Raw genomic sequence first — 12,569 nt, forward strand, 5'->3', positions numbered from 1 at the left:
CTAAGGCCTTATATGAATTGAAGCAAGCCCCTAGAGCTTGGTATGAGAGGCTTAGTAAGTTTCTTTTAGATAATGGCTTTCAAAGAGGAAAAGTAGACAACACACTGATGTGGCTTATCCGCAAGTATACGGGTCATCTCAAGTAATAAAGTGATGAATCAAGTATCGTTCCCACGAGGATTTGCTGTTTGATTACCAAAACTATGAATGAAGTGATTATTTGGGCTAATGATTAATGAATAAATGGTAAATGTAAATGAGCAAGGTAAATTGATTAATCTAATTGAAATGGGTAAGGAGCAAACAAATAAATTCTAATTCTAGTTCGCAATTAAACTAAATTAACAATGGGTAATTTAAATGAAAGTCTAATTATGGTAAAAGTGATTCCAGAGTTGGGGGTTTATGCATAAATTAATTGGGATTTGTCTTGGGCATTCCAATTTTTAGGGAAAAATAGAGTTTGAAGGAAATTGATTCTAAATTCCTTTGATATCTTTTTCAAGCAAACCAAAGTGTGTTCTAAAATAACCAAACCTACTTTCGTATGTTATTTGATCACTTTAAAACCCATTAAGTTTTGTAATCAATAATTAATTCCTCTTAAAATCCTAGTTTATTTCTAAATCTAGGTTATTTTAAGTTCCAATCCTTAATTATCTATCAATGACTTTCACCTTTCGGTCCTTCAATCAAAGATTAACACAATACCCAATGGGTACCAACATTAGGCAAGTAAATCAAGCACACAAGGAAGGAATCAAAACTCATATTTATGTAAAATAAGGAAATACCCAGTCCAAATCCACAAATTAATCTAAAACATATTTCCCAACTCTGAAATCTAAAGAGTTTACTCACTCATGATGGTATTTACAAGAAATATTGATGAAAGAGTAAAGAAAAACATGATAAAAGGACTGAAATAGAAAAACCCAGGTAGAAGAACCAAAATCTCTGGTTTCTGGAGCTCCAAAACTGATGCAGCAGCTCCCCCTCCAAGAGAAAATGGCGTCTCCTCTCTCTCTCTATTAAATTTTCTTTCCTTTTTTTTCTTTCCTCCCTTTCCTCTTGTGGCAAAAATAAGGAAATGATGAATTTATATCGTCCCAAAAAGTTGCCCTAAAAGTAAATAGGAGCCAAGGAGTGGGTAGGAAATGAGGTGTAAAATTATCCAAGTCAGCAGCATCTTTCACGTTCTGGGCAGTCTGCTTAGGGTTCGGCTTAACCCTAAGCAGCTTCTTAGCAAATTTCAGCTTCTGGTCGCACTGTCTGCTTAAGGTTAAGCAGACCTTCAGCAAATCTCGGCAGACTTAGAGTAAAATGGACTTTTCTGCTCATGCTTGACTTGTGCTGCACCTTTAGCAATACCGCTTTACCCTAAGCATGATCTTAAACAGAGTCTCAAGCAAATTTCCGCTGGTTTGCTCTTGCAAGACTTGATTCCTTTCAACTTTCCTCCATGCTTAAGGAACTCCAAATCTCTTCAAATCACTTCCTATTGCACTCATTGATCTTCTATTTGCCACAAAATCCTATCAAAAACAACAAAATTACAAAAATCAAATATAAAGTATTTAAATTTAACAAATAAGCTAAAATAAAGCTAAAAACATAAAATATACTAAAATATAAGGGCAAAATGGATGCAAAACTACCCTAAAATGCCTATATGAAATGAGTGTAACAAATTCCCCCAAACTCAAACCTTTGCTTGTCCTCAAGCAAATTAAAACAATTAATGCAATTTGGGGTACCTTACCTTAAATTTATGAAAATTACTTATCCAAACTCTCAAACTTACTTTTAGCCACCAACAAACCATATACCCACTTTCAAGATGCAAAGAATTTAATCCTTACCAAAGTTATCACCGCTTAGCCTTGGGTCAATTATCCATATCATCAAGCCAAACCAATCAATCACAAAGAATAATCATGCCTAAATAGACTATAGGGTAATCCATAAACTAAAGTGTCTCAAATAATGATGGAAGTAATTGAATGGATTAATGATATCCCAATCCCATAGGCAATTCTCCTATTCCAATCTCCACTAATGTAGCAAAGCACCATCAAAAGATCAAAAGGACTTTTAAGGGATGTAATGGGGCTAAGGAGGTGATAATGTGGTTAACAAGGAAAGGATAAAGGTAACAAAATATGAGAATAATCAAATTATTAAAAGGTCAAGACACATAAAACTTTTTTTTTTTTTTAAAGGAATCAAAAAAAATGGGAGAAGGAACTTCACAACTATTCACTAATGCTAGCATATAATTTTGAAGCTTTTAGAGGGACTACATAAAAACATTGACTTTGAATTATAATTGTCCCTTTCAATTCACCCCCAAACTCATTTTTTTGTGTACTTGAGTGGTGAATTACTTTACATACCATAATTGAATTTGCTAGCCTTTTTTATTTTAGTAACTTCTCCCAACTAATTGTTATATATATATATATATATATATATATATATATATATATATATATATATATTTATATGTATCTATCACTCAAAGGATTATTCTCATGGAGGGTAGGTAAGTGTTTAGGTTTATGGCTAGGTAGTAATGTGGGTTCCAAAGAATTAAGAGGGATAAATGTAGGCTCAAATTGGTTCCAAAGGGAAATTTTTAAGTGAGGTTGGCTAAGGGTAAAATAATGGTTTAAAATTCAAAGAATGCCTAGATCATTTCTTTTTCAAGCGTATGCTATGATTTCGCCTTGAAAGGTTTAGAAAGATTGTTCTAGGATTGGTGAGACATCAATTAGCTACTTCTCACCCTAGAGTTTTCTCTAAGCACTCAAAATCAATGCAATTGATTGGGTGGCCCTTGGCTAAGAAAATATAAACTAAAGCAAGAATCTAATAACTTTGCACCTATCCAGAACTTTCAATCCATCAAACCCTTCTAAAAGTAAGCTTAATTGCTCTTCAAAGCAACTCTCAATCCTTTAAGGATACGATAAAATTTTTTTTATGATATGCATGATCCTAAAATGAATGCACAAATCGAATTAAAACTAAGTGTAATCTATATGAAAACTATATGCAAATGTATGTGTATGAGTATAGACATGTGTTTGGTTTATGTATAAGTGTATGAATTATCTATATATGAATGAATGAAATGCAATAAATGAATGAATGCAAAAATTTTGCCCTCACCCCCAAACTCAAATGAAACATTGTCCTCAATGTTTAAAATGAATGCAAAGATGGGCAAAATTGTGTGAATTACTCAATTAATGAAATTTATACAATTGGGGATTAAATCAATATAAGCTCAAGAATTCCAAAATTAGCTCAAAATGAAGCTTTAGAGAGAAAAATGTGAAAAAAAATCCCAAATGTATGAATTTACATTGCTTAAGATGTTGCTTAACCTGTTGCGTAGGGTAAAGCGAAAGCATAAGCATTGGCAACATACCATAAGCATAAATGGTAAAAGGGGTAAGCTGTTACCTCCAAATGATGTGAAATAGATACGGCTCAAAGAAAATTTGTGCAACTCATCAATGTCAACAAAATTAGGATTGAAGAAAAAGATAAAGTGCAAAAATAATGTGCAAGAAAATGAAAAAGTGTAAAGAAATAAAATCTAACATTTAAATCAAAAATCAAACCAAAAAGCATTCACAGAGTAACTATGTCCATAGCAGAAAATAAAATGAAATAAAATAAAATAAACTAAAGGAAAGAAGTGCAAGTATAATCATAAAAACTAATTACCAAAGTATTACAACTATTACCAAACTTTGAAAATTAAAATAAACAGATTACAAAATAAACCTAGAACAGAAATTAGAACTATTGCTACTGATCAAGCTCTGCTGTTAAGTCTTTATTGCTGCATCAGGGTCTGCTTTAGGTTCTGCAGTAGGTTCATTGTGATCCGAAGCTTCAGAAGCAGTTTCCAAATTTTCTGTGAGGTCTTTCATTTCTTGAAACATGGCTCGGCCCCAATGATATAAATTGTTGTAAGATTGGGCCAGTTTGTTGTAAAGCTCCAACATTTGAAGTTGATGTTGCTTCTGTTTCTTTTTAAGAGATAAAAATCTCTTTTTAAGTTTCTTTTCTAGCTTCTTCTTTTGGTTAACCTGCTACTGACCCATGGTTTCAATTTTGATTTCTAAGCTCTTCAAGGTAGCAAGGATTTCTGTGGTGTCAGGTGAGGGAACAGATGGTTGGACAGTGAAACTTGCTATTCTGGATTCCAAGGATCTTAAGAGGGACAAAATGTCTGCTGAAAACTGTGGGGTAGTGGTTGGTTATGGTTCTGCTGGTGCAAAGGTAGTGGGGTCAGCAGTACCAGTGGTTTCGTGGATCTTCTTTGTAACAGAGTATAGGTATGGCCTACTTTCTCACAAACATCCATGTGCAGCAACATTGTGCTGTCTATATATGATTCACCAGAAACTGGCAGCAACTTATATAGACTAGCATCAAAGCTAAATGAGTTTACTATAGCAGTTATATACCCCCCAAAAACTATACTACCTTTGGTATGCTTTGTGACAATTTGGTGCCAATGAGTAGCTATGAAATGGGCTGTGCTTACTTGTTTTCTCTCCTTCATGCACCACAAGAAAAATAAGTCTCCAAAGACCCACAATCAAGTTCGTGTCCCCTTCCTAAAACAAAGGTAAGAAATGAACCTATGGAGGTATTTCAACACATGATCGACTATCCTAGAGGCTTTTGCAGTCCTCTGTCTATAATAACCCCCAAAAGGTGCAATATCTTTTCAGAATTGAACAGGGTCATAAACAGTTTGCTGCCATTCAATATTTTTATACCCTAAATCCTGAAAACCAAAAATTGCATTCATAGCATCCATGTGTAACTCCCTATCAATTCCAGCACATCGAAAATATATCACATCCTTATGCTCAGGTACTGTTGGTTTGAAATTTAGCCTTAAGGAACTCAAAATTCCAGGGTCAAATCCTTGTACACTAGTTCCCTAATCTTAGCAAAATTAGTCCAGCTAATAGCATCCAAATAGGCAAATACAGAGTCATAAATGCCTAATTCTTTCAAAATCTGCTCATCCATATACTTGTTTGCCAAAATAGGTTTAGAAACTAATTTCTCATAGGCATTTTCATATCCATATCCTTAAAAGCCCAAGGTAATGGAGAGAGTACCTCCTCTATATTATCGGCAGACGACGCAAGTGCTGTTGGAGAATTTAAGGGTGACTGAGACACAGGTGTTTGGACCGCTGGTGCTGGAATTTGCGAGGAAGACCTAGTCCTTTTGCTGACTGGTTCAGAGGAAGGTTGAGGTGGAGAATTTAGGTCGAAAGGAACAGAGGGTACTCATTTCCGTTTTCCGATAGGGGTTTTCTTGGGTCTACCTGCAGCCTTTTTAGTTTTGCCTTTGGTTTTCATTTGAGTAGGCGCAGGCTCAGGCATTGGTTCTGGGGAATGAGTGTCGAAAATTGATGTTTCATTTTGCAGTTCAGTTTGCGGCAAGAGGGAAGTTGGCGGAATGAGAGGTGGTATTTGGCTTGGGGGTAGTGGTGGTGACTGAGGTGGTGGCGATTGAGGGAGCGACGGCGTTTGTGGTGGTGGTGACTGAGGGAGCGGCGGACTGGGGCTGGGGTTAGGGTTTGTGGGTAGAGAGGATGGAATACCCATTTTCGACTTAACAGAATGTCGAAATCTGCTGGGTTTGGGTTTGTGGGTAGACCACATTTTAGTTCTCACCATTTAATGAAAAGAAAGAAACGTTTCAGCTTCCTATAAAAATTTTGCTGGAAAAAATGGTGTGGGAAGGGAGTCGGCGAGGTTTATCGGGAGTAAGAGCGAGGCTTTCATAAAAAATGGCAGAAATTTTGGGCTTTTTAAAATGTGGGGCAGGCATGTGGTAATATGGGTCATGCTTCGGGTTAAGCATAAGGTTCAGCAGAATTTGCTTAAGACTCTGCTTGACAAGCAACATCATCAGCAAGTTTCGGCAGGTTTTGGGAAAAATTGTAGTTTTACTTACCAAAAGCAGTCCAAATGCTTTGGAATGCTGTCATGACCCTCAGCAATTACCAAATACACACAAACACCATAAAATGGAGGAATTTAAGCTCATCATCTCTTAGAACTCATCAAACACTATATATTTTCATTTAGCTTATGCAAGCATTTTTCAATTGAGGCACCAATTGTGACTACCTTTTTGCACACTTAATGAAATGGTCTCCTTTCTAAACTTATACCAAAAGTACATTTCAGCAGCATTTGAGACAGGTTCCAAACATTCAAGAATTGCAGAAAGGACATAGAAATTAACCTTTTTAGCAGCATGAACAGTAGCATGAATAGTAACAAAAATCTGCAGACTACAAAAACTAGCAACAATTCAAGCAAAAACATGTAAATTTCTATCATACTACAAAATTATACATACACTAAAAGGTAAAACTTAACAAACACTATTTTTGCACTTCAATAAAGCTCACATCAGTCCTAAATATCAAAATTGATCCTCATTCAAGTTGCATTTTGCAGAATTTACACAAGACACAAAATTAAACATGTGCTATCAAGTAGATTGCAATATCAGTTATTTAGCACAAGTTTAAAGGTGTTACTGTTCACAGGTACTGGATAAAATGCAGAATTTTGCTGTATACTTGCTCTCTTTCTATTCTTTCTTTTTGCTACAAGTGTTAATTTGCCCAATCTTCATGAATGACCTACAAAAGATAAACAAATGTCACTTTTGAGTTTAATGAGGGTAAAAAATGAAAATGAAATGAAATGGAAAATTAACAAACTATAAAAGGATATGCTTGGGTTGCCTCCCAAGAAGCGCTTGTTTAAGGTCTTAAGCTTGACCTTCCACTCCAAATCACCTAAGTATCCTTGATTGGAGAACCAAGCCATGAAACCTCTACAACCTTTTGTGTGGGTTCTCCAACAATATAATGCTTTAATATCTGCCCATTAACTTTAAAAGTCCCTGAGGTTTCATTGCCTATCTCAACAGCTCCATAGGGGTATACCTTTATAACAGTGTAGGGCCCTGACCATCTTGACTTTAATTTTCCGGGAAATAACCTTAACCTAGAGTTGTATAGAAGAACAACATCCCCTTCCTGAAATTCTTTCCTCCTAATATGTTTATCATGCCATCTCTTAGTTCTTTCCTTGTAAAGCTTGGCATTTTCATAAGCATCCAATCTAAGTTCCTCAAGTTCATTTAGTTGCAACATTCTTTTTTCTCCTGCAGTTTTTAAGTCAAAGTTCAGTGTCCTTATAGCCCAATATGCTCTATGTTCTAACTCCAAAGGTAAATGACAAGCTTTCCCATAAACTAATCTAAATGGGGTGGTGCCAATAGGAGTTTTAAAAGCTGTTCTATAGGCCCAAAGAGCATCATATAACTTTAGTGACCAATCTTTCCTTGAACTATTCACTGTTTTCTCAAGAATTCTTTTCAACTCTCTGTTTGAGATCTCCACTTGACCACTAGTTTGTGGATGGTAGGGTGTTGCAACCTTATGCTTCACTCCATATTTTTATAATAATCTTTCAAATTGATGGTTGCAAAAATGAGAACCTCCATCACTTATAATGGCACGTGGAGTTCCAAATCTTGTGAAAATGAACTTTTTAAGGAATTTAATCACAACTCTAACATCATTAGTTGGGGATGGTATAGCTTCAACCCATTTGCTCACATAATCTACTCCAACTAAAATGTACTTGTGTCCAAAGGACGATGGAAAAGGTCCCATGAAATAAATGCCCCACACATCAAATAGTTCAACTTCCAATATATTTTGGAGGGGCATTTCATCTCTCTTTGAGATATTACCCATCCTTTGACACCTATCACATGCATTTACAAACTTCCTCACATCTTTAAACATGTGTGGCCAAAAGAACCCTGCTTGAAGAACTTTTTCTGCAGTCTTTGTCACGCTCATATGACCCCCATAAAGTGAAGAATGGCAATCTTTAATAACATTCCCTATCTCCTCATCAGCTAAACATCTTCTAATCAACCCATCTCCACATCTCTTGAACAGAAATGGCTCTTCCCAATCATAATCCTTTACATCAAAGAGAAATTTCTTCTTCTGCTGCCATGTTAGGTCAGGTGGAAGGATTCCACATACTAGATAGTTCACAAAATCTGCATACCAAGGGGCTTTTGCATTCATAATTACTAACAGTTGCTCATCAGGAAAATAATCATCTATTGGGAGTTCTTTTCCCAAATTATCTCCTTGTTCTTGTCTCAATCTAGATAGATGATCTGCTACCACATTTTCTACTCCTTTCTTATCTTTAATTTCCAAGTCAAACTCTTGAAGGAGTAGCACCCACTTTATCAATCTAGGTTTAGCCTCTTTTTTCTGAAGGAGATACTTGATAGCTGCATGATCCGTGTACACTATTACCTTAGACCCCACAAGATAGGACCTGAATTTGTCTACTGCAAATACCACTGCCAAAAACTCTTTCTCTGTAGTAGAGTAATTTATTTGAGCATCATCTAAGGTTCTACTTGCATAGTATATTGCATACACCTTCTTATCTCTCCTGTGTCCCAAAACAGCCCCAATGGCATAATCACTAGCATCGCACATTAACTCAAAAGGTAGTGACCAATCGGGTGGCTGCATAATAGGAGCAGATATCAAAGCTTCCTTTATCCTGCAAAAAGCATTCATACAATTAGTATCAAAATGGAATTCCACATCTTTACTCAATAAATTGGTAAGAGTTTAGAAATCTTAGAGAAATCCTTGATGAATCTCCTGTAAAATCCAGTATGCCCCAAGAAACTCCTCACTCCCTTCACGGATGTTGGGGGTGGCATTTTCTCAATAATTTCTACCTTTGCTTTATCCACCTCAATACCCCTGTTTGACACAAGATGTCCCAAAACAATTCCTTCTTGTACCATAAAATGGCACTTTTCCCAATTCAAAACTAAATTGAACTCTTCACATCTCTGCAAAACCTTAGACAAGTTAGATAAGCATTCATCAAAAGATTTACCATACACAGAAAAATCATCCATGAACACTTCCATAATACCCTCAATCATGTCAGAAAATATGGACATCATACATCTTTGAAATGTAGCAGGGGCATTACATAGTCCAAATGGCATCCTTCGATATGCAAAGGTACCATAAGGGCATGTGAAGGTAGTTTTATCCTGATCATCTGGGCGAATAGGGATCTGAAAGAACCCTGAATAGCCATCCAAATAGCAAAAATAAGAATGATGAGCTAGTCTCTCAAGCATTTGGTCTATAAATGGTAATGGAAAATGGTCCTTTCTAGTTGCATTATTCAATTTCCTATAGTCTATACACATTCTCCATCCAGTTACAGTCCTTGTAGGTATTAGTTCATCATTTTCATTTTTCACTACTGTGATGCCCCCTTTCTTGGGTACAACATGAACTGGACTTACCCAATTGCTGTAAAAAACAGGGTAAATGATACCTGCATCAAGCAATTTCAAGATCTCCTTTTTCACAACCTCTTTCATATTTGGATTTAATCTCCTTTGTGACTCTCGAGAGGCTTTATGATTATTTTCCAACAAAATTCTATGCATGCACACAGAAGGATGTATTCCTTTAATATGATCAATGGTATAACCAATTATCCTTCTATGCTTTCTAAGAACTCTTAATAATTTTTCAACCTCACAATCAGTCAATTTAGCACTAACAATTACAGGATATGTAGTAGAATTGTGATCTAGAAAAGCATACCTGAGATTTGTTGGAAGAGGTTTCAACTCTACCTTAGGTGCTTCACTTTTTTCAAGCTTTGATGATGAAGTTGTATCTTGCTTCAAGTCCCCAATCTTTTCAATATCAGCCATAGGCAATGGTGGATTTCCTTCCAAAATTGTAGCATATTCTGCAGCTTCTTTAATCTCATCCCCTTTTTTGATGTTATGAACCAAACAAGCTTCTAAGGGATCTTTAGGATGTTGCTTTTTAAGCACTTCTCTAACCTCTTCATCTATCACATCAATTCTCAAGCATGAATTTGAATCATCTTTCTTTTTCATTGCTTGAAACAAATTAAATTCAACTTTCTCTTCCCCAACTTATAATGTAAGTCTCCCATTTTTTACATCAATCACAGCTCCAGCAGTAGCAAGGAAAGGTCTACCAAGAATAATAGGAATGTGTACATCCTCCTCCATCTCCAATACCACAAAATCCACTGGTATGAAAAATTTTCCAACTTTCAGAGGAACATTCTCAATTACCTCAATTGGAAATTTAATAGACCTATCTGCTAACTGTAGTGATATGGTAGTAGGCTTCATTTCTCCAATCTTCACTTTCTCATAGATAGACAATGGCATCAGACTAACACTGGCTCCAAGATCACATAAAGCCTTATCTATACTGATATCCCCAATGTGACATGGTATGGAGAAACTTCCAGGATCTTTCAGTTTGGGTGGAAGCTTATTTTGCAAAATAGCACTGCTTTCTTTCGTGAGAGCTACAGTCTCAAATTCCTCCAATTTCTTATTGTTAGATAAAATCTCCTTCAAAATTTTAGCATAAGAAGGCATTTGTGCTAAAGCATCAGTGAAAGGAATATTCACATGCAAAGACTTCAATACCTCCAAGAACTTCCCAAATTGTTTATCCAATTTCGCTTTCTGGAACCTTTGTGGGAATGGTAAAGGTGGCATGTAGGCTTTAGGTGCAACATATTTAGGTTCTTCTTCTTTGCTTTCCCTCTCCTTACTTCCTTTTTCTTCCACTGAATTTTCTTTCTCAGCTCCAATTCTGACTTCAACTTCAGTTTGTTCATCTCCTTCTCTGTTTTTCTCTTCTTCAATTTTCTCTTCAATCTTTTTATCTCCATTCTCTAATATTTTTCCACTTCTCAATGTAATAGCCTTGCAATGCTCCCTTGAATTTTCTAGCTGGCTAGGGAGCTTCCCAAATGCTTTGTTACTTGAAGAACTAGCTTGTTGAGCTATTTGATTCTCTAACATCTTATTGTGTGTTGCCATTTGATCTACTTTAGATGCTAATTGAGAAATCATTTCTTGTTGACTTTGATGGCTCACAAGTAGAGTTTCAATCATGGCTTCCAACTTAGCTGTCTTGTCTGGTTGAGCTTGTTGTGGTAGAGGTGGAGCAGGTGCATTTTGAGATTTAGAAATTCCAGGAGGAGGACCTCTATTCTGCTGAAAATTCTGATGTTGTTGATATCCAGAAGGTTGCTGAAAATTCTGATTTTGCCCTTGTCTACCTCCCCAAGAGAAATTGGGGTGGTTTCTCCATGCTGGATCATAAGTTTCAGAAAATGAGTTACCACCTGGTCTTTGATTGTAGTTCCCCACATAATCCACTTGCTCACTTGAAAAATCTTAATTAAGTGCAGAAAAATCTACTGCACAATTGACATTTGCAGCTCCAACTTCTACTGAATTACTAGAACCTCCGGCTGAAGAATCTACTTTCATGCTTAGCTTGTCCATTTTCCTTGTCAAATCATCAAACTTAGCATTAATCATATTCATGGCATCAAGCTCAAACATACCAGCTGGTTTCTTGATCTCATTCCTCTCACAACTCCATTGGTAGTTGTTATAAGCAATTTTATCAAGAGCAGAAAAAGCTTCATCTTCAGATTTCTCCATAAGGTCACCTCCAGAAGATGCATCAATTGTACTTCTAATAGCTGGTGAAACTCCATTGTAAAAGTGTTGAACAAGCATCCACTTAGGAATCCCATGATGTGGACATCTCCTTTGCAAATCCTTTTACCTCTCCCATGCTTCATACAAGCTCTCATCATCTCTAGGTTTGAAAGAAGTCAGCTCATTTCTTAGCTTAGCTGTCTTGATTGGTGGAAAATATTGAGCTAAAAATGCTTGAGAAAGTTCATCCCATGTTGTGATAGAACCCGGTGGCAAAGAATGTAACCACTCTCTAGCTCGGTCCTTCAGAGAAAAAGGAAATAATCTGAGTCGAATTGCATCATCAGAAACTCCATTTATCTTTAACATATCGCTGATCTCAAGAAAGTGTGCTAGATGCACATGTGGACTTTCACTTGGATTTCCTCCAAATTGTGATTGCTATACCATCTGACAAAGTGCAGGCTTCAGTTCAAAATTATTAGCTTCTACCCTTGGTCTTGTGATACTTGGCATGAAATCTCCAATGTTAGGATTGAAGGAACGGAAGCGTGAAAAACACAAGTTTATACCATTGAATTCAAAAATTTTCACCTAGGGTCACATGCACCATGCAAGATTTATTTTTATCTATTTGATTTCAATGATAAACAACATATTAAAACTCTTTTAATATGTTTTGGATCTGTATTTTCCATTTAAGATTTTAAAATTAATCAGATTAATTTTAGAGCCCTAGATTAAATCAAGAACGATTACACTAACCTCTTGATGTGCTGTAGCGTGTCTGCGCCTTTGAGATTCGTCTTCAGGACACCAAATGTTGTCCCTCTAGCTTGTCCACACCAAGAACACCTATGGCAGCCCTTGAACAGCCTCTTAAAGCTTTTTCTATTAATTAGAAATTCAAG

General features: G+C 36.2%; 1 non-coding gene across 1 annotated transcript; it reads left to right on the forward strand.

The window, feature by feature from the left end:
- The first annotated feature begins 11,746 nt into the window (after nt 1-11,746).
- LOC131173464 (small nucleolar RNA R71) lies at nt 11,747-11,853 on the forward strand. Its single transcript, XR_009143780.1, has one exon. It is a non-coding gene; the product is annotated as a small nucleolar RNA R71 (small nucleolar RNA).
- The last annotated feature ends 716 nt before the right edge of the window (nt 11,854-12,569 follow it).

The sequence above is a fragment of the Hevea brasiliensis genome, chromosome 14 (genome assembly GCF_030052815.1).
Source record: "Hevea brasiliensis isolate MT/VB/25A 57/8 chromosome 14, ASM3005281v1, whole genome shotgun sequence".
NCBI classification, from domain to species: Eukaryota; Viridiplantae; Streptophyta; class Magnoliopsida; order Malpighiales; family Euphorbiaceae; genus Hevea; species Hevea brasiliensis.